At 43.9% G+C, this 25924-nt stretch overlaps 1 protein-coding gene across 1 annotated transcript in view; it reads right to left on the bottom strand.

The window, feature by feature from the left end:
* DPP6 (dipeptidyl peptidase like 6) overlaps window positions 1-23112 on the bottom strand; it is a 506474-nt gene extending 483362 nt beyond the window's left edge. The window contains exon 1 of the transcript XR_014150079.1: window positions 23026-23112. The gene's annotated coding sequence lies outside the window, so the exon portion shown is untranslated. The remainder of the gene's footprint in view (window positions 1-23025) is intronic.
* Window positions 23113-25924: the final 2812 nt, after the last annotated feature.

Raw genomic sequence — 25924 nt, 5'->3', positions numbered from 1 at the left:
CAACGATTCCCGGAGTGGTTTAAAATTCAGCTCACACACCACAACAATACTGAGCAAACACTTATATAGAGTAAGCACACTGTCTACAAAATCACCGAGCAATAGGCTTTTATTGCCAGACATTTCTACATCAAGGAAAAGCACAGCAGTTGCAAATTTGTAGAAGGAAGGGAGGAGGGTGCACACATGGTAACAGCAACACCCTCTGGTCGAAGACAACACAGGGAAATCATCATTGATACCAAATTTTCTGCAGTATCAGCTATAATGTGCAAATTATTTAACCTGCAAATCACTCCCATGACAGAAATCATAACATGTTAAGGATGAAAACCAGTGTCCACTTGCAGGTTTGCTGTGCGAATGCTGAATATGAAGTTTAGCTCAGCACACCCAGCGGCAATATAAATCCTTCCCTTCTTATGCTCATCATAGGGGCAACAGAAGCACTCTTGCAAATTAAGGTAATGAGAACTTGACCTTCCCAAGATCTTACGTGGAAGGGTGGAAGATAGTTTCTGTTTACACTAATGCAACAGTAAGTCTAGTCCATTGATTCACATAAAATAATTTAGATTCTATAGACTCACTCTTAGGAAATAATAATGGAAGATACCAGTATGGTGTCAGCAAAATTAGCCAATATCGGAATACACCACTTGAAATCCTAAAGCAGGAATCAAGGCCCTGTGAAGCTCCAGGTGTTGCTGGTCTACAACTCCCATCATCTTTGTCTACTGGCCATGCTGGTGGGGCTAATGGGAGGAACTGGAAGTCTAACAACATATAGAGACACACAGGTTTTCTACAACTGACATAAGTCTATGGTTAGAAAACTGCCTGCAACGTGTAACAATTAAAGTAATATCCAATAAGCCATTAAAATATAATAGTACAAAATAAAATAAAATATCAGCAAATAATTAAACATAAATTCACCAATTACAATACTGTAAATAATTACTAAAGGTAAAGGGACCCCTGACCATTAGGTCCAGTCGTGGCCAACTCTGGGTTGCAGCGCTCATCTCGCTTTATTGGCCGAGGGAGCTGGTGTACAGCTTCTGGGTCATGTGGCCAGCATGACAAAGCCGCTTCTAGCAAACCAGAGCAGCACACAGAAACGCCGTTTACCTTCCCACCGGAATGGTACCTATTTATTTACTTGCACTTTGATGTGCTTTCGAACTGCTAGGTTGGCAGGAGCAGGGGCTGAGCAACGGGAGCTCACCCTGTCACAGGTATTTGAACCGCTGACCTTCTGATTGGCAAGTCCTAGGCTCTGTAGTTTAACCCACAGCACCACCCACATCCCTATAAATAATTACTAAGCTATAGTAAATAAAAATAACAGCATCACAATACATAAAATACCACAGTACATACAAAACCATGTAAAAGGATTAAATTGAGAAACAAAAGACACACAACTTATAAAATTATTTTTTTTAAAAAATCCCTGAGCTCCTCTTCTCTCTTCCCAGCCACTTTTGCTGTTCTTAAAAATCATGGTCTGGGAAAGGCTCCTGGGGCTGGAGCAAGGCAGGTGGAAAAAGCCATTGCCAGGTGGCCAGCACAAAGTCTCTCTCCCTTCATTTAGGGGAGGAACCCCTTGTAAAATATTGGCATGTGGGAACAGGCTTTTGCATGCTAAAGAAGCAGCATTCAAAAAGCACATGGGCGATATTAGAGTACTCTTGTTTCTTGGCATGATTTCCAAGGGTCTAAAGTTTAGAGAAGAGCGCTACTTGGTTTACAGCTACTGATATTGATTGTTCATGAGTTTGTCAGGCCATTTAAAAACTAGAAAAGCCAATCTCTATACTAAAAAAGCCAATCTCTATGCACAGGCAGAATCTTCTCTGGAGGGTCCCCCAACTCTCAAGAGGATTTTGAGAGTGAGAGGCTGCAGGGGATGGGGTGGGGGGTGGGAATCTCCATTCCACTAGAGTGGGGTGGCCAACTCTAAGGCCAACATCCAAAGGAAAAGCAGGACATTCTGGGACTAAATTAGAAAACGAGACGGCTTCTGTAAATCCAGGACTGTCCTTGGAAAAGAAGGAGACTTGGAAAGTCTGTACTTGTCAGTCCCCCACTTTCCAGTTTACATAAATATCGTAAGCAGGACATCTGGTTTCACTGAACCTTTTCACAGAGAATCATGTGTGCTCACCAGTATCTTGAACACTTAATAAAGTAAAAGAAACAGAGAAGGATAGTGCAAGAAGGTGTTCATGCCATTTGTCATGGCTTCAGAAACTAATTTGTGACACCTGGCCACAGCTTAGCAGCCTCACCAACATCAAGATCTGATTAATTACTTTTCTCCATGCCAAGTCCAAAGGATATTACATATTTAATTGCAACAGACATGCCAAGAAAAAAATTCAAGCCCACTGGGAGATTATAACAGAAACCAAAGTGCTACCATGAATCCCAGATAGCAAAGCCATATTAAGAAAAGTCAAAGGGCCAGTTTCTTAGAGGACTTAAACTAGGACTCAGGAGTTCATGTAGTTCAGGATTTTGTCATGTAAATCAATTTTGTGAGATGTCATGTTAGATACGGACTTCAAGTCCCTAATGTTGACTGCCTGGGGCACTGGCAAGCATGATAGCTGCTTCAGAACTGGAATCTCACACTTTCCCTTTCTAATACTCACCATACTGCTGAGCAGCCAACTTTTCGAGCTTAAGTACCATTCTGATGTAGCTCATTTATTCAGAGAGCCATTTCCCTTCCCTGGGGAAATGTTGTTGCAGGATGGACACAATCTCACCCTGTGCGCAGGGGTGTGGCTAGCCCCTGCATCATAGGGAGTCCTCTCCCTAGGCCAACCAATCCGGGCAGCCAGGGGGCGTGGCATGCAACATTTAAGCAGCCTGAGGGTGGGAATGCACCCCCTTTTTTCTGGTTCCCGCTAGTGCAGTTCACCATTAACAGAAAAGGTATACCCACTGAATGCAAGTGGTGTTGAAATTACTAAGCTCACAAACTGTGCTGTGTACCTGAAGTACCTGTACAGACGTCATTGTCTTCTAGGCAGAAATATATTATTGAGGCAGCTGGTGCCTTTGTCCTCCAACAACCAATACCCAAGTAAACTGAATGCTTCCTGCCAGAGGACCCTCACTGACCCACTTTGATTTGAAAGGGCATCTCAGTGTGTCCCATCATTCTACTTCCCCCCCCCCAACAAGGTGCTTTACAAAAAGAGTTTGCTTTGTCCTTGTCTCTCTCTGTGCATGGTTTCAGGAAGTTCTTGGAAGTTTCCTGTTCTTTTAATGTAGCTTTGAGAGATATTGGCTGCTTTGAAAGTTATTGTAATAGATCCACAGGGTGTAAATATTAAACCTAATCTGTTACTAAATCAACAGGTGTTTACACACAAAAACAAGCTATATGCACATGTCCCCATAATTATCTCAGTATGGCTACTTGTGGAAGAGGCTGATGCTGTGTTGAGAGACCCTAGGAGGTTGAAGGGACTCCCTGCTGCCACGTTAAAGAAAGAAAACACTAATGTACACTCTAACAGATTTATGTCCATATGGTACACAGATGACAGAAAGATCATCAGCATCAAAGACCCTTGGGGTCCCTTCCAACTATACAATTCTATGATTCTATGGTCATTGATATATATACATTGATGGTGCAATGTCACCTTGTATTGTCCTGGTTGCTCTGAAGAATATATGCAAGAGACAAGCACAAGTTCATTGTGAGTTACATGTGGATTTGCATTTATGTAAGCTGTGGGAGATGAGACAGACCTGTATCTGTCCATCGCCAATATGGAAGCAAAGACTTACAGGAGGTGAGGAGAGAGTCACCCCAAAGTTCTCTTATATTCCATTCATTATTATCTGGCCAGCACATTAATATCATATGCTTCTTCCTCTTAAAAGTTCCTTAGGACACCAATGTGGGGAAAAGCTATATATAGTGACTTTCCTGTAATTTCCCACCCACCAAAGCTTGTCAATGAGAAGTTACCTTATCTAAATCTTAGCTCTATATCAAGGTAGGGAAACACTGTATGTGGCCCTCCACATATTGTTGGACTCTCAATTGCCATCTGCCTCAGACAGCATAGCCAATAGTCAGGAGTGATGGGAATTGGAGTTCTGAAACAGCTGGAGAACCAGAGCTTCCTTGCCCCTGCAACGTGAACGCGCATTAGGGGTCACAAGTGCTTCTTGTCTTAGACATTAGGATTATGTATAGCACTGAAAGTCAGTCCTTAGCAAATGCAACACTGTACATACTCAGCATTAAATGCAGTTTTAATTTGGCTAGTGCCTCCAGCCAAAGCACAAATCAATGCTAATATTCAGGAAATGCTTTGATGAGCCAAGAATATATTTTTTCAAAATCCGTGTGCACACTATTGTGTGCCATATTAGTGATGCGCTTGTAAAACTATCAAGGCTTGAGTTGCCAAAGAGTGGATCACAACTTCAGGAGGATTTCTGATGGCGAAGGCTGCTCAACAATACCACTTTAGCAACAGAATTGACAGTGGGAGAAGAGGGCTGCTAGAGCACAGTAGGGGTAAAAGAAATGTAGCTGGCAATAAGCCAATACAGTACAGAATGATGTTTCCAAATATGTTTTTCATTGATGATTTTAATATTTCTAAACCACAATTATGTTTTGTTACAATCAAGTCGTATATAAATTTTGTTAAATAAACATCTGGAGGACAATCGTCTCCCCATTCCTGATTTGGTCCAAGCAAACTACTTTTTAATTAACACCATTCCAGGCTCATCCCTGGGTTCCAAAAAATGTTAAGGGTGATTTCCTGGCTACAAGCAAGTCAACCCACCAGTGGCACCTGGCAACCTGTCATTTCAAGTCCCTCTGGGCTCACACACCATAAATATGGAGTACTGTACCCCTATTCTTTGTCACACCTTTTGACCATCCAACAGCAAATCTACATTGAGTAACCCTACATGTGTGATTAGGACTCTCTTCGATGATCTTCTGTAGGATGGTTAGCTTCTTGATTGTTTTAGAACAGGAGTGAGGAGCTGATCTGGCCACTTTGGCAGGTGCTGCCTGTCGGACCCCTTGACATCACCCTTATGTTGGCTAAAGTGTTGTCCTTTGTAGACTAGCTCAAATTCAAACTATATGAAAAGGAAAAAATACTCCTCTACCTTGCAAGTCAAATTAGTCCTACAGGTGGCAAGCTCTCTACAGCCCCTTTAGAAAATAAAGTACTGTTCTATTATTATTATTTTAACCTATTAGATCCTATTCTTGGTTTTAAAAACCCTTCTAATTGTTCCTATTGGAAAGTATGAGAATAGCAAGCTTGTTATTACCTCAACCCAAATAAACATACAGCCCTTAATTCTGGCATCTTCCCTAGCCAAGGGCTGAAGGAAAAATGGAAGTAGTGCCAAAAACAAGTATAAAGTGTGTACAGCTGGCCTGCTCACTAGACTATTGGGACATGGAGATTAAAGCAGCCTCTGTCAACCACAGCAGTGCTTGAAGTAGCCTTAACCTAACCTTGTTGCTTCATACAATCCACAGTGACCCTTATTTGAGAAATGAGAGGTCTGATGTGATGCCCCAAAGTGTAGTTAAGACTGCAACAGTGTGTTCTGATTACAGTTTCAGCACCATGGACACCTCCATCACAAGGAGACCTGCAGACCCATTAAAGACTTTTAGGTTAGCGATATCCACTTATAAGCTAATAGTTGATTGACTTTTGATGTTCATGACCACCAAAACAATACAGGTGCCTTTCTGACATACTGAAATGCAAGTCTTAAGGGCTGCAGGCACCCAACCCCCTCGAAGAGAAAGCATGTGGCAGGAAGAGTGAAAGTCTTAATCCTAGACACAGTTGCATATGTGTAAATCCTCTAGAACTCATGGGAACTTGATTTCAAGTAAGCTTACATAAGAATGGACTATAACCAAGTATCTGTCCCATGTCTGGCTCTTTTCTCCACTCACCTTCTTTTAGATTAATGCACACATTATTAGTGGGGAAGCTTCTCTACCACAAATGCAATTGAATTTTCTCAAAAGCTATTTTGAGTTTTCTATTTATTGTTAGAAGGCATTCTTAAACTTATCTTTACTGATGTAAAGAAGGCATGTGCTCTTAATACCTGAAGCCCCATCAAGATTAATACCTAACTTTGAACTTTTAGTTGACTTATCCAAATTAAAACTTGGAACCCTAATTATAAGGCAGCAGAAATGGGTATATGAATCAGCTGCTGCTCTGGATTATACCAACTCAGGCTTTGCCCAGTCTTGCCATCTCTAACTGGAAGCAACTCACAGCAGAAGTCCTTCCCATCTTCTGCTACCTAACTACTTATCTAGGTAAAGGTAAAGGGACCCCTGACCATTAGGTCCAGTCGTGACCGACTCTGGGGTTACAGCGCTCATCTCACTTTATTGGCCAAGGGAGCCGGCGTACAGCTTCCGGGTCATGTGGCCAGCATGACTAAGCAGCTTCTGGCGAACCAGAGCAGCGCACGGAAATGCCGTTTAACTTCCCGCCGGAGCAGTACCTATTTATCTACTTGCACTTTGACGTGCTTTCGAACTGCTAGGTTGGCAGGAGCAGGGACCGAGCAATGGGAGCTCACCCTGTCGTGGGGATTTGAACCGCCGACCTTCTGATCAGCAAGTCCTAGGCTCTGTGGTTTAACCCACAGCACCACACGCGTCCCTCCGACTACTTATCTAGGAATGGCTTAAAATGCATCTTCCATTAACTGCAGGTCCTGACCAACTGCACCTGTATTCCAAGGGCCTGCCTTCAGAACTGCACCCTTGCCTGAGGAACCTCTTCAGTTTAGTTTGCTCTGTAAACTTTAACACACATTTTCTGAATCATGTTTGCACATGTCAGTCACCAGCTCCTTCCTATTTTAACAACAACAAAAATCCTCTGCTGTTGGCAAGGACAGAAATCAGATCAGATCAAGTATTCACTATTACTGAAGGAGACTCCATACACATTCTTCTAAAAGAGAACCAGTGTGAGCATTAAACTCACTTCCACTTCCTCGTGGGATTTTAATATCCCCCCTATCCTTCATACTAGGTCAGGGACACAGTTTATATGCCTCTTCTTTGATGCTGCAGTGTGAAAATATTTGAAGTCCATCTGTTTCACCATAAACAAGGCCAATTCTGTATTGTTTCTAGCAGTTGCTCTAAAGGACATGGCACACAATAAAGACAACTAAAGAATATGGTGGCACCTTAAAGTCAAACAAATTTATTATGGCATGGGCTTTCATGGACCAGAGTCCATTCATCTGATAAAGGGGCCCATGAAAGCTTATGCTTTAAAAAAAAGGCATTTAAGGTGTTATTTTTTTGCTGCAATAGACTTTAACACAGCTACCTTTCTGGAACAGGTACAATAAGTCTCTTTCCTGGAATCTCCCATCTGCTGCATATGGCCAGGAGCTCCTCTTCTCCTGAGCAGCGTATGCATAAGAATCTGGAAAATAGCTTTGCTGCATATTTAACCATTCTGCCTTCAGGTTTCAGTATTATCCAATAATGACAGTGCTTATGCTAAACACAGGACTTGTGTGCAGCTAATTACCAGCCGTGGCCAGGATCCAAGAAGCTACTTTAGGTTCACCCAAGAGCTTGTACTTGGCCTTGTGGGATTAAAAAAAAAAAAAAAACTTTTCTTCATTTGAACAGCAGGCTCTCTACCACTGTGATGTAATGCAAAATACTTTCTGAAATTCTACTCCATTTTTCTTTCTTTTTCTTAAAGTTTCCTACATAGCTTGGGAACTATTATTTAAAATAACACAAGTCCAAAAAATCTCCCGAGTACACAGAGTAGTTTGGCAGATCCTTAGATCTTGGCCTATTTATATGTGCGGCGTATTTTATAATCCTGTTAATATTCCTCCTTTTCACAACCAGCCCATGATGCAAGCCATTTATTATTCATGTTCTACAAGTGGGAAAGTTTGACTTAGAGGAACTGACTTGTCCAAAGCAGCCCCATTTCTTTATGGAGAAGTTTGCTGTGAATATGTGGCTTTAGCAGTCTTTTAAGTACTGGGTTAAACCACAAAGCCTAAGGCTTGCCGATCAGAAGGTCGGCGGTTCAAATCCCCATGACGGGCTGAGCTCCTGTTGCTCGGTCCCTGCTCCTGCCAACCTAGCAGTTCGAAAGCACGTCAAAGTGCAAGTAGATAAATAGGTACATGACTCGGAAGCTGTACACCGGCTCCCTTGGCCAATAAAGCGAGATGAGCGCCGCAACCCCAGAGTTGGCCACGACTGCAACTAATGGTCAGGGGTCCCTTTACCTTTACCTTTAAGTATAGGAAGGCATGAGTTTGGATGTCAGCTCATCCTTAATTACTGGGGCACATTTGGACAAATATTAATACCTTACTGTATTAGTCAACTGAACAAAATAAGCTGTCAGACCACAGGTTCATCCAGCCTACTCTGGCAGGTAGTAGTAATGCTATCTCCTGCGGTGTTTTGTGAAGAGTTAATTCAAAATAATACTAATCGGGTTTTTAAAATATGAGTTGGAAGCCACATTGGAATAGTATGGACAAAAGAGAGGGTCAAAATATTTAATACTCCTTGCCATACAAGGAAATGTTGCTGCCATCATCAATAAATCTATTAACCTTCTCCTTCTAATTCTCTCCACCACAGCAGCCAGCCATTGCCCCTTCTTTCATGTTTTAATCCCTTTATGTTCTTCTTTTGAATACTCAATTTATCGATGTCCATAGTTCAAATAAAAGAATATTGGTTTCCTAGTTACATGTTTAAAAAAATAACTGCCGAGTCTTCATCTTAGGATTTACTAAGTTTCTACAAGCTAAAGCTTTGAAGATTTTAATTAATTGCTACCCCATTCATTTAATAATCCCCACTTTTAAGATATCAAAGCAATCTTTTTCACCCACTTTTAAAATTCTGAAGCAAGCTCCACCACACACTGGGAATGATAATGCAATTATTCGTGACCAGTTGCTGGTTTTCTATCATGTCTTGGGTTCAGATTTCAAAGCCAGAATGAAAAGTTATGAAAAGTGTTAATGTCTCTAAAAGCTATAATTTAAAGGTGTTGCCGGCTATTGAGGTTTTTCTACAATCACTAAAGCTTAAGCACAAAGAACATGGCCCTTCATTACTCGGTCCTTCCATAAACTTGACGATTCCTACTTTTTTGGGGAAAGAGGGCAATTGTCCATGCTCATTAGCACACAAGATGTTACACTTACTACCATGAACTTTTACTGGAATTGAGCATGGTATCTCTGCTTTTTGCACCAGAATTACCTTTCCTAGCAAACTACCAATACAAATCACAATTCAGCCTTACCCCAAGGAAAACTTGTTGCCAGGGACTGGCAGGGCTCCAAAGAGTGTGAGGTGGAGGCAGGGGACCAGGAGAGTGATCCAGGAGATGGGGTCAGTGATATATGGAGACTGACACCACCTGCTAGACGAGAGCCAAGACAGAGGGGAGAGTCGGGGCAGTGAGCAATGGAGGTGCACCAGATGTGGCAGAAGAAGAAGAAGCTGTTCAGCCAACAGACAGGACAATAGACTCCCCACTTCCCCGCTATCTCCTAGAACCAGGAGGGGCTTAAAGCAGGAAGAGCAGCAGCAACTTCTGTATAGGAGAAGTCTAAGACTATAGGTATGTAACCCATCAGGAGTGGATACATAAGCCAACGGGGGGTGGGCAGGGTCTCCATGTTTCTGCCGCTGTGCTGCAGGGCCTCAATCTGTAGACCACTGCCTGGAGGATAGCAGCATGCATATCCAGAGCACTGTGGAAGCTGCTGTAAAAGTCATTTTCTTGTCAATAATGACCACTCCCCACATTAAATGGGGGGCGCCCTTTGCATGGTCGAGCACAGCCCCCTGGACCCTATGAGGCACCATTAGCACATGCTTAGCTTTGCCTCCCCCCAGGTGGGATACCTGGAGGTCTCCGCCTACCTCAGTCAGTTGCCCAATCCTGCCTGGGGAGGCGTTGCCAAGGTGATGAGCCAGGTGGGGGGAGGGACTACCTGCCCACACAATAGGGGGAGGACCTTACCTAGGAATTGTCAATTGGCTCCAGAGCCTGTCCACGCAAAGAATTAACTATCAGACATATGCTTTCCTTGGCTGGGGAGTGCCAAGGCACTTGTCTATATTGACTGATGGGCCAAAGTACTCCTGAATGTGTGCATTGACATGAGACACTGGCCACATCTGATGAGCCTCCCTATCAGCTTGTAAGTACCAAGAGTCACCTTAGAATGCAACTGACTTGGCCCTGCCAGGAAAGATTAGTAGCAATACATAAGCTGTCTTTCAGAGAGGGTATACGCTGTTACTGATCAACTGAGCTTATGCAAGGTAAGTTTCTGAGAAAATCCAGGCTTCCCTGGAACTATTTCACTACACAGAAAACACAACTATAGCAAGAAGATACTGAATGTAAGGAGGCCAATATCTATGTCCTCTGGTGTTGAAATTTATATAAGGAGATAAAATGAGGACTTCATAAATTCTACTTGATTCCAAGGCTGCAATGAAGCAGTAAATTCTGGTGCAAATGTAAGAAATAGCTTACTTCATATATTACCGCAAATGAATGCTGCGGCAATTCTATCAATTGCAACCTTTAAGGAACTCTCCTCACAGGCTTAAACTCAAAAATCTCATCTCATCTGTAAAAAAAAATGTACATAAGTGTCTGGGCAGGCTTATCAAGTGAGCACCTTTACCTTTGATGAGGAGACCCATGCAAAGGTAAACCTTCAGAAACAATCAAGTCACAGGGATGTCTCTGTCCAATGAAGGACCAGCCCTGTTTGCACATTAGTCTTCCAGTTACAGTTCCATGCATAGGTAGGCAAGCATGGATACCAAGAGGACTAGTCCACAAAACATTAGCCTTGCTTATTAGCTAGCCATTTATTTGCAGCTGCCAACCCTCTCCAATACAGATAGAGGGCTTGAAAGAAAGGCAGAGCCTTCTCTCATTTGCACTGTTGCATGCAGAACTTAACAATGGGAGAGACTCCTGCTGTTTCTTACCTTCAAAGCACAATGTAAATGAGACTTCATGGTGGGAACACGAATCCTACTTGTTGCCAGCCAGCAAGCAGATGTAAAGGTAGTATGTAAAGTTGGCATGTGTTTTAATCTATAATTGAAGCCTCCAATGTATATTTTTAAAGGTTGGTTTTATTCATTTGGGGAGGTTAAACTGTTTCTAATACTACTACTACTACTACTACTACAAATAATATTAATAAATTTTATTTATATCCGGCCCTCCCCAGCCAGAGCAGGGCTCAGGGCGGCTGACACCAATAAAATCACAGTAAAAACATAATAGGGGAGGGGGGGAAACCAATTTAAAATACAGGTTAAAATGCAATTTAAAATGCAGCCTCATTTTAAAAGTAGCTGATAGATCAAGACCATAAGGGAAGGGAAACATAAGGGTTGCTTTTCTAGTGTTGCTTTTTATCGACAATTTTAATTATTGGTTTTATTCTTGACAAACTACTTATAGGTTTTATTTACTATTAAGCAGAACATAATTTTGATTTTTTTAAAAATGTGTTTAGATTAGACTAGGATAGGTTCTGATTAAAATTATCTAGCTAGAAGCAAGGATAAATTATAAAGTTGCTTCCTTCTCTCCCACACAGATCTATTGTTGCTGGCACCCATATGTCTTAAGAGGCAATGGGCTGCACCTCCAGGGATGAAGTAAAACCACTGCATGAGCAGTGCCAAAGTGATCTCTCTGGGGTGCAAGCCTGGGCAATGTGTATGGAGGTTCTGGGCTGCCCAGATGACAAGACCCCCCTCTCGGCCTGGCTGATGTGGTCCAAAGGAAAGCAGAGAAATACGTTTGGCACCAGCTTGGCTGCAGGAGTTGCTCGAAGGAAGTACATAAAGGCACCATCCAACCATCTTAGGGAATCCACTCTGGATTTGTGTAGGGTTTACTTCTGAGACCCATTGACTGCCCTCACCTGGTTTAGCCAGCCAGCTGAAGCTGTTTCCCGTGGCTTGACTGCTATCACATGCTAACACCTTCTAGGAGCCACAGGTGAGAGCCGAGTGCAGGATGGGGACCAAAGGTGGGCAAACTACCTCAGAAGGAGCATGATGTGTTCCCCCACCAGAGTTACTACCCCCTCCCCAAACACCCAATAATGCTTAATATTAACACTGCTATTCCTCTTTTGCAACTCTACACACACTCAAGATTTTGTCCAGCACAAATGTAAGCAGTACAAGGGTATAACAACTGAATTCCATATAAAAGTTGAAAGACCCAGATTAGAATGTCTTAGCTTGGCTGGTTTTGATTCCAAGCTAGTTTATGCAGTGCTGTGCTCTTACAATGCAGAGCCACATTTCACAATTCAATCACGGGAGATTAGGGATCAGAATAAAGTCATATGGCAACCAAATTAACTGTTCTGCTAACGCTAACCCAGAGAAAAAGTAAGGCTTTTCTTAACTTTGCTGTCACACATCCTAGAGTACAGCAACATTGATATTCAGATAATGCACTGTTCATTTCTAAATTGCTGTTTTGAGGTCAAACATCAGTAGAGGGCAACTACATTATACCCTGTGTGTTTTTTAAAGTTTTATAATATGTGCTAGAGAAGCACTATTCAGTGACTCTGCCTGGTTTCTAAAGCACCAAATTTAACTTGATTTTGTAAATGGGAACATCCAATAAAATTTTACTATGTGTTTAGCTCTCATTAAAGATGAAAACCAGCAGTAAAGATCACTACCCAAAAATAAAAGTCAGAACACAACCAAAACTGTATTTGGACTTACGTCTTTTTATAGACCTCATCCTTATCTCCAATATCAAATAGATATGATCTGGATATGTACAATAAGGGGAACAGTCTGTTCACAGGCAAAATTACAGTTCACTGAACACTGTTTTTAAGTACTATTTGAATGACTGAAAACCAACATAATAGTGGCATTTGTGTGTTTGACAGCTAGCTTCCCTGGAACGAACAGGCACCAACTGAATTTATGGTTCACATAACAGACTGGAACCCAGCTGAAACCTCAAGGGCCACCTATTTCTGCTATCTGTTACTACAAAAAAACGTGAGAGTGGAGAGAAGAGCTGGCAATGGGAAAGATAGTTGGAGAGGCTGGCTGCAAGTTTTACCAAGCAGGCTGTGTTCAAGTCACACGGGAAACACAGGATGATATTGCTAGAAATCATTTCCCTTAAAACAATTTGAACTCCAGGTTCTGGCCCACATTCAACAAGTACCACATATTGTATAAATTACATCATTATGGGGATCATAATTTTCCTGCATATTTTCCTTCAGATATCCTTTTACTTAAAATACAGAACATGGACTATGGTACAGTGGTACCTCGGGTTAAGTACTTAATTCGTCTCTCCCATTGTTAAGTTCTGCATGCAACAGTGCAAATGAGAGAAGCCCTCTATCTGTATTGGAGAGGCTTGGCAGCTGAAAATACAGGGGTACCTCAGGTTAAGTACTTAATTCGTTCCGGAGGTCTGTACTTAACCTGAAACTGTTCTTAACCTGAAGCACCACTTTAGCTAATGGGGCCTCCTCCTGCTGCTGCTGCGCCGCCGGAGCACGATTTCTGTTCTCATCCTGAAGCAAAGTTCTTAACCCAAGGTAATATTTCTGGGTTAGCAGAGTCTGTAACCTGAGGTACCACTGTACTGAGTTTGTTTCCTTCTGTTGACTTCAATAGAACTGATGGCACTGCTAGTCAAGAGATGCCAGTAACAGCACAAGAAGGATGCTTCTATTAAGAAACTATGTAACCTTGCAAATAATTCCCAGAATCATGATCAGACCACTAACAGCTTAGGATACCTGAACATATTGATGACAGTCATCTTCAACACATCAACGGTTTGGGGAAAAACAGAATCACACCAACTACCTTCCAATATAACAAGTGTCTCAGCCTGGAAACAATTCAAACTCAATACAAATAACCAGATTACTAGCTATCTAGAATCCGGTTTGCAAGGAACACAGAAAGTTGTCTTATGCCAAGCCAGAACATTAGTCTATCTTGCTCAGCCTTGCTTATGCTGACCAGAAGCAGCTGTCCAGGTTTTCAGGCAAGAGTCATTCACAGCTCTAACTGGAAATTGTCTGGGATTGTAGATACGGCATTTTGTATGCAAAACTGTGTGAGCCCAACATAAACTTAAGATATAACATTACATTGACTGTATAGTTCTTCCAACCAATGCTGTAAGGCACAAGAGAATAAGGATAATCACTCCAAGAGTCAAAACAAAATAAAAAAAATTCCTTCCAGTAGCACCTTAAAGACCAACTAAGTTAGTTCTTGGTATGAGCTTTCGTGTGCATGCACACTTCTGAAGAAGTATCTGAAGAAGTGTGCATGCACACGAAAGCTCATACCAAGAACTAACTTAGTTGGTCTTTAAGGTGCTACTGGAAGGAATTTTTTATTTTGTTTTGACTATGGCAGACCAACACGGCTACCTATCTGTCACTCCAAGAGTGAGATTGCTAGGACAGAAGCAAATGCCATCCTATTACTGGGCAATCCTCTTCTCACTTCCCATCCTGTGCTGCAGTTTACAGTACTGTACAGTGCAGGAAGGGAGAACATAATCCCCTAGCTGCATAGGCAGTAGAGCAAAGCCATGAGCTTCCTTTCCCCAATGCTAGAAAAAGGAGCAAGCTTTGCTAAGGAAAGCAGTTATCAGGTTAATTCTATTGCGAGGAAAGAGCTGCCTTATTCCCAGTATGTACCTGGCTGAATGTGGTGACTTCCTTATTAGTGTTACTGAGCACAGTTAGCCATTTAACTTTGTGTATAAAAGGACCCAGATTTCAGCACATTGTAAGTTGTTGGAAATGGGCCACTGGTCATTATCAGGAAAAAGGGGGTTGTGGCAGAACTGTGGAGTTATCTGAACACTTTGAGAAGAGCTCATCTGAGAAGAAGACTTGGAGAGTTGCCAGACTTCAAGACTCTAAGTTGTTGCAGAACTCTGTGCAAATTGTCTTAGAACTCGCAAGTGAACACTGGAGTACAGAAACCCCTCTTGGACCAGAAGGAGAAAAGCCTTCTTATAACCTGTATATAGTGGTACCTTGGTACTCGAACGCCTTGGCTCCCAAACGAATTGGCTCCCAAACACCGCAAACCCGGAAGTAAGTGTTCCGGTCTGCAAACGTCTTTCGGAAGCCGAACATCCGACGCGGCTTCCGCTTGAGTGCAGGAAGTTTCTGCAGCCAATCGAAAGCCGCGCCTTGGATTTCAAACAGTCTCAGGAGTTGAATGGACTCCCAGAATGGATTAAGGTTGAGAACCAAGGTACCACTATATAGTGTGTAACTATGGAGTGTTTGTTTTATGTGTGCCAAGTAGAACAACTCTGCTTAAAACAAGTGTTTTGTGTTGGTGGGCTTAACAGCTTTAGTGAAGCTTCCATGGTGCATGTACAGAGAGCAAGATTTATGGGTTGAAGATAAACACACACCCTAACAACCTTCGCCCATTTTCAAGCAATCCCTCCAAGCAGCAACTCTCTTTAAAGATGATGGGCAAGTGAGGCTGAGAAATTAAATTTTTTTAAGGTTCAGTCTTATGTTGCTAAGGAGGGGGAGTCTGTATCAGGTGTCCATTAGAAAGAGGGCAACTTCGTACTGTATCAGAGTAGATTATGAGCCTTTTAGATTTACAAGGTACCCATATTTTTCGCTCTATAAGACGCAGCAGACCACAAGACGCACCTAGTTTTTGGAGGAGGAAAACAAGAAAAAAAATATTCTGAATCTCAGAAGCCAGAACAGCAAGAGGGATTGCTGCGCAGTGAAAGCAGCAATCCCTCTTGCTGTTCTGGCTTCTGGGATAGCTGTGCATCCTGCATTCGTTCCATAAGACGCACACACATTTCCCCTTACTTTTTAGGAGGGAAAAAGTGAGTCTTATAGAGCAAAAAATACGGTATGCTTTGATCACACAGGTGTTCACAGCTGTCAGATGCTAATACTTTCTTTTAAAAACTTTCCTTTTTAAAAAATAAAAAAGCAAACTGCCAAGTAACCAAGTTCAATCTAACTGAACTGCCAAGTTCAGTTTTTCCTTTTCAGGGGGTTGGGAAAAAGTACCCAGCACGCTCAGTTAGATTGTGGTTACCTGCCCCCAAGCAATTGGGTTAGAATGGGCTAGAATTTTAAAGAAAGAATCACGCACTGCTCTCCTACAAGGTAATGGGGAGGTCTGGCAGCAGAACAGAGAATTGCTGGAACGCAATCATAAAGTGTGAAATAAAATGAGCTTGCAAGAACCACTCACAAAAGTCATTAGTATTAGTCACAGTTGTCAGAAGGAGCGAAGGAAACTCTGTAGCAAGTCCGAGTGACAGGTCTGTTATTTCGCTCTCATGGTAGGGATTCCCTCCTTGCCAATTCAAAACATTTCACGTGAACTAGGATGGAACCAGACTGTTAGTGCTTTGAGAGAGAGAGAGAGAGAGAGAGAGAGAGAGAGAGATGGTAGAGAGAGATGGTAGAGAGAGAGAGATGGTAGAGCAGCTTTTAAACTAATCATTCTGAGAAAGTTGATAGGCACTGACGAGCATTTAGTTCTGGACAAAATCATCCCTAAAAGACAAGGATGGAAATATTTATGACTGTTAAAATAGGAGAGAGGTAGAAGTAGGCAATAAAAGTACAGTAGGATATGACAGTGATTCAAAAGAGGCAAAAGTGCATTATGGAAAGACACATGTGTCAGACACATTTGGAGAGAGATGCTGTGTATAGGTGCTCTTATGCAAATACTAGAAGCCTACAAACCAAGACGGGAAAGCTAGAGAGCACAGATATAGTTGCCATAATGGAAGCCTGGTAGAATGGAGGGGACCAATGAGACGCAGTTATCTCTGGAGGAAGGATAGGAAGGAGTGTACCGGGGGTGGTGTTACTTTATAAATAAATAAATAAATAAAGGGTGGTGATATTGTTTTTGTTTGTCCCTGCAGTATGTATTTTTATATTGTAAACTACCAGTGACAAATACCAATAATGTAATGCATCAAGCAACTCCTTAGAGTCCAATGAAGTAGAAATCCGAGAAAGGGCATTGTGGGTAGCAATATCAGACCCAAAAATAAGACATCGCCAGTGCTTTCAAATAAATTAAGGGATGCCTCAAATGAACATTCAGCCCTGGGTCTTTAAAAAGAAGGTTATAAGTCCAGCTCTTAAGAAAATGCCAAATCTGCCACTTGCTCTTCAAAGCTTGGAAAGCAGGACAGTGAGCTGGAGGTGGATTGAGAGATGGGCGTAGCATCTACCACACACCCTTCACAGTGCTGATCCAGACGCTTCTCACTCACAAATCCATTTCCCCATGGTTGCCTACAATATATCATCTCTGTGCCCCCCAAAACATTTTATTGTGCATTTTTTTCATTGTAATGCAGAAGAATTTCCCCGCTGGAAGATAACAGGTACAAGAAATAAATATAATTGCGCATTTCTTTGCTCTGCTGTGCTCCAGAAGAAGACATCCTGAATGCCTTACTGGGCCTGCAAGAGTATATTACCCTGGCAAGAGAGACCTATTGCTCCTTAAGATCTGTGTAAAAGTGGGAGGATGGTCCACTAGGGCAAGTTGGGCACCACTCCACCAAGTTCAGCCTGCCTTCAGTGAGCCCCCACCTGTCTACTGCCTCAGTCTAGGAAGCGGCACTGGCCATCAGCACCCTGCTCCATAGTCTTGGTGTTGCCCCTTGTAGAACAGCAGGGAGGGGAATAGAGACAAAACTAGAATTAGTTGGCTCCGTCTGTCATTTACTTTAGCCTCCACAGGTAATACATTACGGTTGTGCTTGCAGTCAATATAAAAAAGCATGGGTGATATACTGCAGTGCACACCAATAAATAAAGAGAAGTTATCATGACTGGATGCTGAGAACCACAAGCCTACTCAAGGAGACTCGCCCAGGCAATTCTTAAGGGTCCATTGCAGAGCTGGTACTTAGAGAGAGAGAGAGAGTTGCCTTCAGCTTTTCAAATAGGGGCTGCAGTGACACTGATATCCCAACAGCCCAGAGTGGCTGGGGAGGTCCAGCCAGATGGGCAGGGTATAAATAATAAAATTATAATTATCATAATCATCATCCCTTACCTTGGCACTTTTCTCATGGCATAGCCTTGCTGCTTTGCTGTGTTGTTGTTCTAGTATGTATGCTTTGATCCCAATTTTATTGTTATTCACGTCCAAGGGTTCTTATGATGGATCCATTTGGTTGGATGGGAATTTTAGTATGTTAATTGTTGAATTTATATCCTGAACTTCCTACTGAAGGTTTCCAGGATAGCAAACTCATCCACATTTTTTTTTCTTAAGGGGAAAAAACCATTCTAAGAATAGTTAATTAAAAATATTCTAAAAGCAGTTACAACTATAAACAATATTCTTTAGCCACCAATTGCCCGGGCAAACTAGAATGTTTTCAGATTCTTCCTGAGAGTTAATAAGGATAGAGATAGGGAATCAACACTTAAAAGCTTCTGTCATGGGGTCAATGCCAACTGGGAAGGCCCAATGGTGACACCACCATCAAGGCCTTACTTGCAAACCATAGAGTCCAAGATGTCTGATACTGGGGAAGACATTTGTAGGTATTTGAGTCCCAAGTCATTTAGGGCTTTATGTGCTAGTGCTAACACCGTGAATTGGGTTCACTGGCAGCCAGGGCAGTGCATTCAGGACCAGTGATGCATGATCCTCTCATGCTGCCTCCATTCACCAACCCAGGATCTGCATTCTGCACAAGCTACAGCCTCTGGACAGTCTTCAAGGGCAGAACTAGTCTAAGCTGGATATTAACACTTCTAGCCAAGAAGCTACTTGAGATTCCAATGATAGGTTGGAACAAATGGAGAATTGGGACAGTAGGTGTACAGATGTGCTCAATCCATTATGAAAGCAGTGTGGGCTGGTTGGAAAATAGCTGTTTTCTGTTCTGTGGTGCAGAACCACCCAACAATGATATCTATTCATTCTCTTACTCATTCTGGATCATCTCTTTTTGTTTTCAGTCCTTTGTTGCATGGTATTATTTCTGAACTTTGACAGGCTTCTTTGCAGCAAATTTAGTCATATAGAAAGCTTTTGTCTTTAATTAAATATCTTAAATTATGAAAGGGGGAGGAAGTAAACCACTTTTTCAATGGAAATTGTAACTAGCTAGGGCGTTTGTAGAAGCAGCTGTTGTAGGGATTTAATCGTTCACTTAACAAATTCAATTGGAATGCTGACATTTAAGCCATGACTACTATGACTCTTCTCAAACAATCTTTCATTGAACTTTAAGTTGCTACACTGCATAACAAATTGGGATGCTTCACTGTGTTCTGTTGTTATTATTATAAACAGACTCTTATTCATCCTAAGGTCCCAGACAGTGGTCATCCCCGCCCCAGCCATCTATGACATTAGAAACTGGCCCTGGGGACTTGTACAAACACAAAAAAAGTATGCGACATAGTGCTTAGCTGCTGCAGCTTCCCAGTGAATGGAAAGCAAGGTTTTGCCTATCTTATTTCTGCAAAAGAATTAAATCACACAGATGGGGGGGAATAAGGCAGGAGTGGGCTGGGAAAGGCAGAAAGCTAGCAACTCCACCTGTAGAGCACTGAAGCCTACTTCAGTAAGCCAACCCCAATTTTCACACAACATGAAATTTGATGCTGGTGGAAAACACACACAAAATAGCTTCATCTCTAACACCAGTTATATATTACATCATTGTTGTTTTATTCTGTTTGTAAACCACTTCGAGGGTTTTGTTTTGTTTTTTTTACAATCAAGCAGTGTATAAATTATATGAAATGAAATAAGTATGCATCTGTAATTCCTATTTTTGCCTTTTGAAGGAACTTGTCTTTATAAATTTCATAAACATACCAAACAGTACCATTTTATGAACCAAGCTATGCATAATATATTTAACGTTCTTAGTGTAGCAGAGTTAAGTTTAGGTTTGCTAAGTATTGCAAACCTAACTATTTTAATAGTTCTGGTTTTGTCTTGAAAAGAGGGAAGGGAGTTCATGAGTTTTACTCACATCAAGAGTTACTGATCAAATTATTATTTAAGTGTGTGTATTTGCATATTTAAACATACCATGACCATCAAAAAATATCCAAAGCCAAACTGTCAACTGCATGACAACTGCTTTCCTAGACTGCAAAACTCGGAATGCTCCCCTATGTACCAAAAAGTGCTTCTTCAAGAAAGTTACACGAGTTATTCCCAACATCTAGTTTCTATTTGTAGGAAGTTTAAAAATAAACAATGGGACCACACTTGAAGTAATAAATGTTACAGTGTCACTGTAACTAAATATTTTTATACAGAGCAATGAAGAAATACCAAAAGTGTGCATGTGTGCATGTGTTAGCCATGAGTATGACTTACTGAGCAGAACCTGCCTTTTTCTGGGATGGGTGGAAGTATCAGAATAGTGTTCTAGGCTCACAAAATGAGAGGCACATAATGCTTTCCCTCTGTTTCTCTCCTTTGACTATCAAAATTGTTCAAGAGTCGCAAGCTTTCAAGACTCATAAACCTCTCTTCAGGTGCTGAGATCTAACCCAAAGATGGTGAAATGTCTTACACATCCAACAACTGCCTGGTAGCTAGCCAGGAATATCAACAAAAAGGGGCATGTTGTGTTCCATTTGAAGAGGCATTGCCACCTTTCCAGCATTCCAAGGCAAATGTTGTGTACTAATGAAATTGCAGTTCGTTTTCCCAGATAGCGCAACAACTACACCGGTCTTGTGGCTTGCTAATGTGAATAGCATTCAGCTCCTATTTCTTATTTTGGATAAATATATCCATATTGTATGTATGACCTGTGATGGTGGCAGGTAATTTAACTGCAGCATTTCAGTCTCTCTTTAGCTTTCTTTTTATATACAGTTATTAAACGCTTTAGAATAGCCTTCCCCAACCTCGTGCATTCCAGAAGTTTTGGACTACAACTCCCATCAGCCCCAGCTGATGGCTGATGGGAGTTGTGGTCCAAAACCTCTGGCGGGCACCAGGCTGGGGAAGGCTGCTTTAGACGCCACAGGCCCGACCCTTGTAGTGAGGTTCTGCTTGTATTATCTTTGCATTTCTGTTTGCTTATTTTATATGACACTTTTCAAAGCAGACTTCTCTCAACATGCCTTACAGTTAGCATAACAATAACATTTAAAGCAAACATCCAAAATGCATTTAACTTTAGACCAGCAGCAAAGTCTGACTTTTAAAAGGTGACCACCAAGGCTACCTTGTTGGTGTTTTTTTGAAGGCTGTGTGCATTCTCTCAACAGCAGTGGGTTGCATGTGGATATTGGGGGGGGGGCACACAGGTGCAAAACTACTGGCTAGCACTATCATATTTGGCTGAGGACTAAATTATACACAGTGCTTAATACATACATAAAAACAGATGCCAGTATCACCTTCAGTTTGGAAGCACCTTCCCTAATCCCAGTTTATGGGAGCTCTCAGTTGCCTCAGTGACAAGGGAGATGTACACTTTCATATGTTCATCATTTATTCCAGGGTTAGGCCTTGGCTTTCAAAAATGGATAGCGGGGCACAAAAATAACATGACAATCCTAGCTGTGCCTACTCAGAAGTAAGTACTACAGAATTCAATAGGGCTTGTTCTTAGGTAAATGGGGTTAGGACTTCAGCCTAAGCGTTAACTGCAGTATGGCATGCCTTCAGGTAGGGAAATGTGGCTTTGGAATTCGAACTTTAACCCCACTTCTTGCTTGAGCAGGAAGTGCAACAATAACTTTTGAGTTAGACAGGAATAGCTTTGCTTACACTGCCTTGCAAGCCTGGAAGCATTAATGCCCCCAGCCCAAGATTTTAAAAGGTGTAAATTAATACAATACATTTCTTCCCTCCTTAACAGGGCTTAAGATTCCGCTGACCTCTGAGATTTACAGCAGAGTAAAAGTGCAGAGGATTACACTCCGAGGAGCAGAACTAACGGTGTGAATACGGATTCTGTCCAGTCATGGGACTTGGACGATGAGAAGGCTAGATGAAGCTTGACAACAATTCATTACATGATGTGGTATATGTGCACGAACGCAGAGAGCGCTCCATTGCAAACCAGGACGCTGAACTTTCAGAAGTTAACTAGGGAACCAGAAACGGGTGCTTGCAATCGTGCCGTGCAACAAAGCCCCGATTACAAGATGAAGCACACCTCTAATACGCTTGCACGTCTTAGACCGTCCTCTGTTCACACTCATGCAGAAAACCCCCAAGGGACGTTTTCTTTGAGCCTCCACTATTACATGTGTTCTCATGTAGGCGATGTATCGATTTCAAGGTTTCCCCTTGAATCGGCTGGTTTAGTAAATGATCGCAAACAGATTGGTGGAAGGCGAGCGTGCTCTGCACAAAGCGGGGGAGGGGGGGAGGGGTGTCCAGTCCTAAAAGGCAAGGAGCCCCACCCCTAGCGACCAAAACACCCCCAGAAGCTTCCGAAGTCGGGTCGCCCACTGATCTTGGGGTTGCCCGATCTGCTCTTCCAAACTCTCCACGAGGAATCGATTCGAAGACACACACCCCCCCCCGCCCCTGACACTGATGTTACACGCGCTACGGCTACAGGCGTGTCCCCCCCCCCGATCGCGCGCAGGCAGAGAACCCCGACCTGCGCGGTACCTGAACACATTCTGGCAAAGGCGAGCCCCAACTGCAGGCAAAACAGCAGGGCGGCGGCGTAGAAGCCCGGCGCCGTCCCGCAAAGAAGGTGGCAGCAGCCAAGAAGACCATTACGCGGCGGGCGCCGGCCCTCCTTCCTCTCTCCTCCCCCCCCCCCCGCGCCCGCCCGCTCGCTCGCTCGCTCGCTCGCCTGCCTTTGCACCACAACTTTCCCAAGGCAACGCTGCCCCTACCTTGGCTCCTTTGCCGCTGGGGCAGCGGACGCTGTTGGAGACTCCGGCCGTCTGGTTCATCTCGGCAAGTTCGCTGCGGGGGGCGGGGAGGGGGAAGGTGCGCGCGCTGCTCCAAAGTTTTCCCGGCGCGCTTTCTTTCTCCTCCTCGCGGGAGGGCGGCCAGATAAGAGCTGCTGGCCCCTCAGCCCTTCCTTCTCTCGCCGTCTAACGTGACCGCCCCGCGGAGGAATCTGCAGCCGCAACCGGCGCAGCCGCCGAGCTGCCTCCTCGAGCCCGAAGGGAGAGCCGCACGCTTTCAGCGGGAGGAGGAAACCCCGCCAATGGAAAACCCGGAGGCGCGCTCTCTGGCACGCGGGAGAGCGAGTCGCCCCTCAGAACTGCAGGGCAAGGGGGCTCTTTCGCCCAGCAAAAGGGCTTGCCTGCTCTTGGGGGTGGCGGGGAGATTAACCTCCACAGGGGCCAATGACAGAAGTTTTGGAGGGAAACGAGGGGGGCGAGACGAGCTGCTGCCTTCGTCTCCTCAGGAAGCCGAGCTGAGGCCCAGAAACGTGCGCCTCAGGGACGCTCTTCCAGAAAATGGGTCCATTTCCCACCCTCGGGGCAGCGCCATTTCCGCCTCCTCTTAAAAAAAAAATACGCCCCAGACAGGAGTCTTTAAGCTCTGAGGGTTAAACAAGTGTGCCCCCCGGCGGGCGGTTCTCTCAGCTTGGGGCGCTGCCTCTCCCTCGCTCGCTCGCTCGCTCTCTCCCTCCCTCCGCCGCTGCCTCTGAGGCGAGGCTGCTTCCTCGGGACTGTCAGGAGGAGGAGGAGGAGGCGGCGGCACGCGCGCGAGGCTCCCTCCTTGCCAGGCGGCGGCGCCTCTGCCGAAGGCGCGCGCGGGAGAGGGAGAGGGAGACGGGCTGAGGCGATATTAGTGGGAACATCAGCAGCTGCTACGGTACAGCCAGCCCTTTCCTATCTACTTTAATGCGTGCGTGCGTGTGCGCGCGCGCACTCTCCCTCGAACTCTCCCGCCCTTTTCTCTGTGGGTTTCCAGCCCTCCCCGCGGGAGGAATTCCTCAATGAGCGGCTCGCGCGCGACCGACCCAGCGCTGGCCAGAGTCAAGCGAGACGGGCGCCGAGGCGGGACGAGGAGCAGAGACAACCGAGTTCAGGAAGAAGTTTCCTCTGGCTACATTGGCCACCTGCCCTAAGAACTGGAACCCGCGCACGCACTCAGCCCTCCGATGCTGGCCCATGCAAATCTTATTTATTAATCTTTTCCAGCACACTTTCCAAAGACTTAGAGCGTGCTTTTCTTATGCAGGGTTGCATTAGAATAAATGCTGCTGGGCTCAATGGGATTTGGTATTCCCAGATACGTGTGCGCGTGGCAACAGGTTTTTGAAAACCTGCAAGCATGCGCAGAGCTGGATTTTGCGAAGAGCTCTAGCTAAGGGGTAGAGATTTTACTTTCTTGGGCTCCATGATCACTGCAGATGGTGACAGCAGTCACGAAATTAAAAGACGCCTGCTTTTTGGGAGAAAAGCAATGACAAACCTGGACAGCATCTTAAAAAGCAGAGACATCACCTTGCTAACAAAGGTCCGTATAGTTAAAGCCGTGGTTTTCCCAGTAGTGATGTATGGAAGTGAGAGCTGGACCATAAAGAAGGCTGATCGCCGAAGAATTGATGCTTTTGAATTCTGGTGCTGGAGGAGACTCTTGAGAGTCCCATGGACTGCAAGAAGATCAAACCTATCCATTCTGAAGGAAATCAGCCCTGAGTGCTCACTGGAAGGACAGATCCTGAAGCTGAGGCTCCAATACTTTGGCCACCTCATGAGAAGAGAAGACTCCCTGGAAAAGACCCTGATGTTGGGAAAGATGGAGGGCACAAGGAGAAGGGGACGACAGAGGACGAGATGGTTGGACAGTGTTGTCGAAGCTACCAGCATGAGTTTGACCAAACTGCGGGAGGCAGTGGAAGACAGGAGTGCCTGACGTGCTCTGGTCCATGGGGTCACGAAGAGTTGGACACAACTAAACGACTAAACAACAACAACAACAACAAAGGGGTAGAACACCTGCTTTGTATGCAGAAGGTCCTAGAGGTTTGATCCCTGGCATCTCCCCTACCTGAAACCCTGGAGAGTCACTCCCATTCCGTGAAGACAAGACTGAACTAGATGGACTCTGTAAAAGGAAGCTTTCTATGTATATTGTTCCAGAAGGTCCCTTTCATTTAAAAATGCAGGGGGGCAGGAATACCAATATGGCACCCAAACAGAGGGTCCTGTACTTTTAACAGCTGTGTGGCAGTTATCAAGACTGGCAGGTTCTCCACTCACTCAGTATTGCCCAGAGGCTCCTTTGCATCTCCTCAGTGACTTCCCATGTCCACACAGGTGCATCCTGCAAGGCCTGGTGATGGTACTGCAGGGTGATCAGTTGTGAAAGAGAGAGAAGGCTCCTGTCACAAGCATTATGCAGAATATGAGATGTAGGTGGGCACATCCTGTCACGAGCAAGAGTTTTCCCTCCTGGTGCCAGGTTTAGCAACGCTTCATAAAGTATGTCACATTCTTTTGCCTGCACCCTTATTTAGGAGTAATTCTGATTAATGGGGCAGTGGTGGGTCTTATTTCCAAGTATGTGTGCATAATATCGTATTGTTAAATACCCTTGTGACCCCTAATACACACACACACACACCAGGTCACACTGTGCCCCATTCCAGCCAGTGCCCACATTTCTACCTTGTCATGATTTTGTTAACTCAGTCTGCCCCCTGATGTATGTCATACTCTGTGGACGATTCTTGAGGAAAAGCTGTATCTTCTGTGCAACCACTGAAAGAACAGAAATCCTCTTTTCCCAGATGGTTGCCCTAATGGTAGCAGATTTTCTAAACCCTAG

This window comes from Podarcis erhardii, assembly GCF_964252035.2.
Source record: "Podarcis erhardii genome assembly, chromosome: 12".
NCBI lineage: Eukaryota > Metazoa > Chordata > Lepidosauria > Squamata > Lacertidae > Podarcis > Podarcis erhardii.
The sequence above is the reverse complement of the archived record's forward strand: the minus strand, read 5'-3'. Positions and strand labels throughout refer to the sequence as shown.